At 37.0% G+C, this 6,262-nt stretch overlaps 2 long non-coding RNA genes across 2 annotated transcripts in view; one reads left to right on the forward strand and one right to left on the reverse strand.

The window, feature by feature from the left end:
- Positions 1–1,535: 1,535 nt before the first annotated feature.
- Positions 1,536–2,320, forward strand: LOC119270314. The gene is made up of 2 exons (XR_005134055.1): positions 1,536–1,695; positions 1,980–2,320. It is a non-coding gene; the product is annotated as an uncharacterized LOC119270314 (long non-coding RNA).
- Positions 2,321–2,448: 128 nt separating this feature from the next.
- The window catches only part of LOC119270315, a 9,244-nt gene continuing 5,430 nt past the window's right edge, over positions 2,449–6,262 (reverse strand). Inside the window, exons 3-5 of the long non-coding RNA XR_005134056.1 lie at positions 4,876–4,950; positions 2,809–4,771; positions 2,449–2,710 (exon numbers count right to left, since the gene is read on the reverse strand). This is a non-coding gene — a long non-coding RNA (uncharacterized LOC119270315). The remainder of the gene's footprint in view (positions 2,711–2,808; positions 4,772–4,875; positions 4,951–6,262) is intronic.

Below are 6,262 nucleotides of genomic sequence, written 5' to 3' on the forward strand. Positions count from 1 at the left end.
TTCGGTTGAACTGATTAATGCCGTGTTGATGCTTTGCTCTGCTTTTAAAATATTTGCCACCTGATCCACTTCACGTGTCTATTTTCTGGGCAGGAACCGGCTTTGCTAGCGGTGTTCTTAGTTCTTAGTACCATATTTCTTGAATTGAAGAATTGACATTATCATTTTTATCTAGTGATCTTCTTAATAGTCAATATTAGTAGGGGTGTTACCTGTTTCTACCCTTTGTTGAAGCTGACGATGAGCATAGACAGATTCTTTGTTGATTTGCAAGCTATATCTGAATTTTTAGAAGACAATGGCGCACTGGTAGTTAAATTAAATGGTTGCATCCTAGTCAACTGCTCAGTGAAATGTTCTGTCATAATTCATTTTTCATAAGCCAGCATGTGAAATCAGAATACAAACTCATAGTTCGGAGCTTGATACCAACCAGAGTAGAAAATATGCAGAAACTTGCAATGTTTTTCTCTCCCTAGAATCAAACTCAAACACGCTATAAAAACTTCACCGGGAGGAAAAAAAACTGACAAGGTTAATTGATTAAGCTACATGAGCAGGAAGCACTTTGGACGGTTCTGTACAAAATATACTGTTCTATACAACTAGGCTTCTGATACTAGTAGTAATCTGATTATGTACAAAAATCAAAACCATCTGGACAATGTTTCTGTACAAAGTATTTTTCAGATAAGTCGACCAATAGTCTGCAGATCATAAACGTATGTTGCCAAGAGTAGCAGATTTTTTCCGACTAAACATGGAGCTGCCGCCTGAATTTTTTATGTGCAAGACTTAACATGAAAGATCATTTCTATCTTATGTAACTGCAGCTAATGACCCTCGTGGTAATTGGCAAGACACGAGGGATATTTAATATAGAGGGGTTATGGCTGGAAGAAGACACTTAGTTTTATCTGCTTCTTCCTTATAAGTTGAAGCCTGAAACACATTTTCAGCCTGCATGCTCTCTTCCCTCAGCTTGAATATCATCTTTTCAGCCTACAGAAACGGAAGCCTACTATTGTTTCTCGTCAGAGGGTGTTCTCTGAAATGTAAGCAAAGTGAGATAATGAAGCAATATAAGCTCACCGATGATGCTAATAACTTAAGATGTACTAGTACTTACTTTGCATATATAAATTCCTGACACAATTTGTAGTTGCTGCTTTCTAGATAATGAAGCAATATAAATTCCTTCACATATTTTTGCCGGACTGGTGTTTTACTTTAACATATACTATATGCTATTGGGAGGACACAGGTGTTGATTAGAATTAACATAATAGTGCAGATGCAGTTGATCGCCCAGATTGCATTTAAGACTAAGAAATCAAAGCTGCACTCCTAATGCAAGGGAAGAGCAGGCAGAGGGTTCAGAATAGTAGTTGGAACTTGGAACAGAGACTTTGATTGACCAGTGGGTGAGAGTCAAGACTCACAGGTGATCCTTGGAACGGCAGGTCCATGCACAACTACTTATTCTCACCCTACATCTATAAATTCTTCTTCATCTCCAACTGGGGCATCAACTCTTGTATTGCGTCCTGGCTGAGTTCTTGTGAAGCTGTAGTCTGTATTAACTAGTTGTTTCTGTGTTGGTGGAATGGGTCCTCGCGGGCCTGGAGGACCAGATTGGGGAGGCCCTGGCCCTGGTTCTTGGGGGCCTTGGTTTGGTGGCTTCTTCGGATCCTGGTAAGTTGAATCCTCAGCTACTAACAGAAATTTAAAGTGTGCATTTTTGCCAGCAAAATCATCAAATTATTATCAACATCAACATCTCCAAAAGAAAAAAAAGAAAGCAATTATATTCAGTTAGATGGTTAGTGGTTTAGTGGTCAACTCAATCAAATTGCAATATATAAGTGGCGAAGCATACATTAGTCCATCGTTTATATTTGTTCCTTTGAAGTTTTTTTCCCTGTTTGAAACAGATAGTTTATATTCTCTGAAACTCAGGACGAATACTTCTTGTGCAGCTTCTACCTCCTCTGTTGTTGCTGCCTCCTCCAAGATTGCTGCGGCCCATTCTTCGGACCCCCGGGCCCAGGCGGCTCACCACCACCACCCTTCTGATAGCAGCCCAACATATCCACCACAACGAATAATGCAGGCCTAAATGTTGGCTGACAAGCGAACATTCTGGCTGTTGGGAGTACCCCTTGCTACAGTAGTACACACACTACTGAAAATAATTGTCCTGTATATCTTGGAGATGACTGTATGCTCTTACCTAGTTACGTGGCTCTTATATTGTTTGTACTGACTGAATGCAATTATCGGTCTATCTTCAAAAAAAAAGAATGCAATTATGGTTACATTTTGTTGGTGCTATTTCTAGATGGTTTTTGTAGATTCAGTTGTTTACATAATTTTTGCCGGGCAGGTGTTCTAATTTTACCATATGCTGTTGGAGGATATATGTGTTGATTATATTAGATCATACCATACCATAAACTTAATTTGACACAATTTTACTTTACATACACCTTTTTTTGTTTAGCATGTACTGTGTATAGGCAAGGGTTGCATATTTACCTTGCCGGCGCCTTCAAAAGAAATGGTCGATGGTGTTATATGTTGCTTATAATTTTCCGACGGGTCTTACTCATATTTCAGTATGAACCATTCCACCTTCATATAAGGAGTGCACTACTGTCTCTTTTGGTTTGTTCTGCTACTCCACTCTTGCATATTTCTTTAGGAATCTCTGCACAAATATCAGAGTAGCTAATTTGCACAATATGTTTCAGCACATTGGAAAATATTGACCAAAATATTCAGAACTGACATATATTCGAAACTGACCTCTCCTTTTTTTGCCTTTACTTCTGAGAGCGGGAATGATGGAGATAGATAATTTGCACTGAACCAATCAACCAAGTACCAAATTTTGCGCATGCTGCTCAGTCCAGTGTGGAATAACTCAATGATGTTTGACAAACCCAGCTTCCATTGATGGAAGGAATAAGGCCACGATTAAAAACTATGGAATTTGATTAAGAAAGTGATAATGAAAATTTCAGAGCTAGTTTATCCCCTTTGGTGTCAATCCAGAGCAGCATCCCAGAATTATAAATAATTGAGAACTAGAGATGTGATTTGCAGCTCACCATTTCTGCTACGAACTTAAGATTTGCTTTTGCATATAATAATTCCTGACACATTAAATAGCTGTCGTTTACATATTCTAGCCGTGCAGGTGTTTCAATATTACATACAAAAAGAATTATACGCTGTTCAGAGGATACCAATGTCGATTAGAGTAGTAGTTCGTACATAGAACAGAGTAACAGCCATATTATTTGCCTGGCTGGTGTTCTATTTGTACCAATCATGTTCAGAAGATAGTCTGGAACAAGGCTGGTGAAAGTATTGCTGCATCCATATTTTGCGGGATAAGTATATTTTTCGTCGTCGAACTTTTTCGAGAGTTTAGAAATCGTCCCTCAACTCAAGTTTCCGTCCCTCAACTATCAAAACCGGATAATTTTCGTCCCTCACGCCGCTTCGGGCGGTTTTCGTCCGTATAAACAGTAATTTTTTTAAAAAAGCAAAAAAGTCTAAAAAATCTGAAAATTTGTTGGATCAAAGTTCCTCGGATGCGCAAGGTGCGTGAAATTTTTTGTGCTATTTAGACATTCCAGGAGCTCGTGACAAAGGAAAAACCTTAAATTTTTTGTGTTTCATATTTTTTTGCTATTTTTTTAATTTACTGTTCACCGACGTACATATTTATAATTTTTTGTTTGTCATGAGCACCTGGAATGTCCAAACAATATGAAAATTTGCACCTTGCGCACCCGAGAAACTTTGATCCCACAAATTATTTCTATTCACAAAAAACTAAAATAATGTGAGTTTTTTCACCATAAACATAAGTCGGTTGCACATGACACTTAACATTGCTAAACCAAACATAATTAACCATAAACATGCTACATATATGCAAAAGGACAAACTCATCTTGGTATAACATCCTCCAACCACACACATATTTGCATACAAGAATCCACGAAAATAAAATCCATAAAACAGAGCCAGCATCACCAACACCTCAAATGTTTATAGGAGTAATTGTCTTACAAGAATTAAGGGTCCAAAATTATCCGACTTGATATTAATTAAATACATATTAGTCTATTACTGGTTAATAGATCACTAAATTACACACTATAGTTCCAGTAGTAAGTTTCGTCTAACTAATTGTAATTCCACAACATGATTCTCAAATTGGTAACATAGTGGACAAATAATAGTTATTTTCACAATTTCGGTATGACACTTTTTAATAGAGTTAAGCACATGGAAGAAGATATGCAACCATAACACAAAAATATTATTAAATAGGTAAAAATCAATGCATTATGAAATACTTATTTAAAGAACGACAATAAAAATAAACTAAGCATGTGTTATTTATTAAGAACTAAGAACATCACAACAAAACTAAGAACATAATTAATAGTATTTTCATTACATATACCAATCCACATGAGATAAAAGATATTAAGCATGTACAATATTCCACCTTCGATCCCAACTTTTATGATTAAAAAGAGATGAAGTACTTGAAGTATATACCCAAACAATGTTTATATTTCGATCCATTTTGTGCAATGCATGTGATGGGATTGAACTTACAAATTAAAATAAATGAATTATTTCAAACAATTTGTGCAAGTAAAGATATGCACCTGTCGCATAATGATGGGATCATCCCTGCTATGATTAATAACATAATTAAGCAATTGATCTTGACAATCCCGCACTGCTATGTATCCATATAGTTGTATGGAGTCCATGTTAGTAGAAATTCTAGCCAACTTTAATGAGAAAATTTGCATCATGCAACTAGTATAATGCACACAACACCTTGCCCTATCAGGCCAGCAATCTGTGGGTTCTGTTATCATCATTGGCTCCAGTTGTGCTTCACCAAAAAAACATCTGTATTAATAAACAATAAGGTAAACACATCAAAATATCCTCCTCTCCCATTTCCAGTTTGGTATGAATACATGAGTTTACGTGAGACTTATTTATTAATGTGAACTCTAAAAAATTGCTAGGACAAAATGCATTATACACTCTTAGTAATAAAGAAAACTATGAATTGGCACCAACTGTAACAACATTGTTGCAGATTGAGATGGCTATAATACGAACACTAATTGTGCATATACATAACTAAGCATGTTGTAGATAGCTAACCTTTTGGCTATACGTATTAGCATATACTGCTCACACAAAAATCAAACCACTAGCATAGACACTGGACACTAGTAGCAATTATCTTTCATAAGGATGATGTTCCTGATAAGGTCACCAAACAGGGACTTGATCCTGGTGAAAAACATAGCTCTTATTACCCTGGTGAGCTTGTGATGAGTGCAGTGAGCCTGAAGGGCTGCCTGACTCTAATGACTTGTTAGATCCACCTATTACCCCTGAAGTGCTAAAAGGGATTCCTTCTATGTTAGATGATCATAGTATGATCTGGTCTAAAATCTCTAAATATGGACGGGGCAAGCACCCCAGGAAAGCCTTTTCAAAATGAATTGCCTTTCTGGAATATTAGAGGGATCACCACCCCTGGCAAAAAAACATGCATCTTGGATATGATTGCCAAGATTAACCCTAGTATTATTGCTTTCCAGGAGACAAAGAAAGGGCAGCTTTCTACAGTTTTCCTTAAATCTATTAGTGGTAATAAGAATTTTTACCTTGCAACATTTGCCTGCTATTGGCGTCTCTGGGGTCATCCTAGTAGGTGCTGATAGTGATATCTTTGATATAGTTGACTGGACTTCTCTTAGATTTTCTATTTCATGTAACTTAGAGATTAGAGCTTGTGGTAAAATTTTAGATTCATTGTTGTATATGGGTCTCCCTATGATGAGGGCAAGCATGACCTCATTTCTGAATTACATAGTTTGTTCATTGATGATCACCAACCAACTCTGCTTGGGGGTGACTTCAACCTAGTTATATATCAGAAGGATAAAAGTAATGGTAATATCAACCACTCCTGGATTGACAAGCTTAATGCCTGGGCTGAAATCTGGATTCTATTAGAGATCAGAATGCCAGGAAGGCAATTTACCTAGGCAAATAACCAGGAGAACTTGATCATGTCTACCATAGATAGAATTTTTTGCACTATTGAACCAGATGCCATTTTTCCTTTAAGCAACTCTCAAGCCCTTCCTAGGACAGGTAGTGACCACTCCCCTCTTCTCTGGGTCTCAGGGGTGAGTAA

This window comes from Triticum dicoccoides, chromosome 3A, assembly GCF_002162155.2.
Source record: "Triticum dicoccoides isolate Atlit2015 ecotype Zavitan chromosome 3A, WEW_v2.0, whole genome shotgun sequence".
NCBI lineage: Eukaryota > Viridiplantae > Streptophyta > Magnoliopsida > Poales > Poaceae > Triticum > Triticum dicoccoides.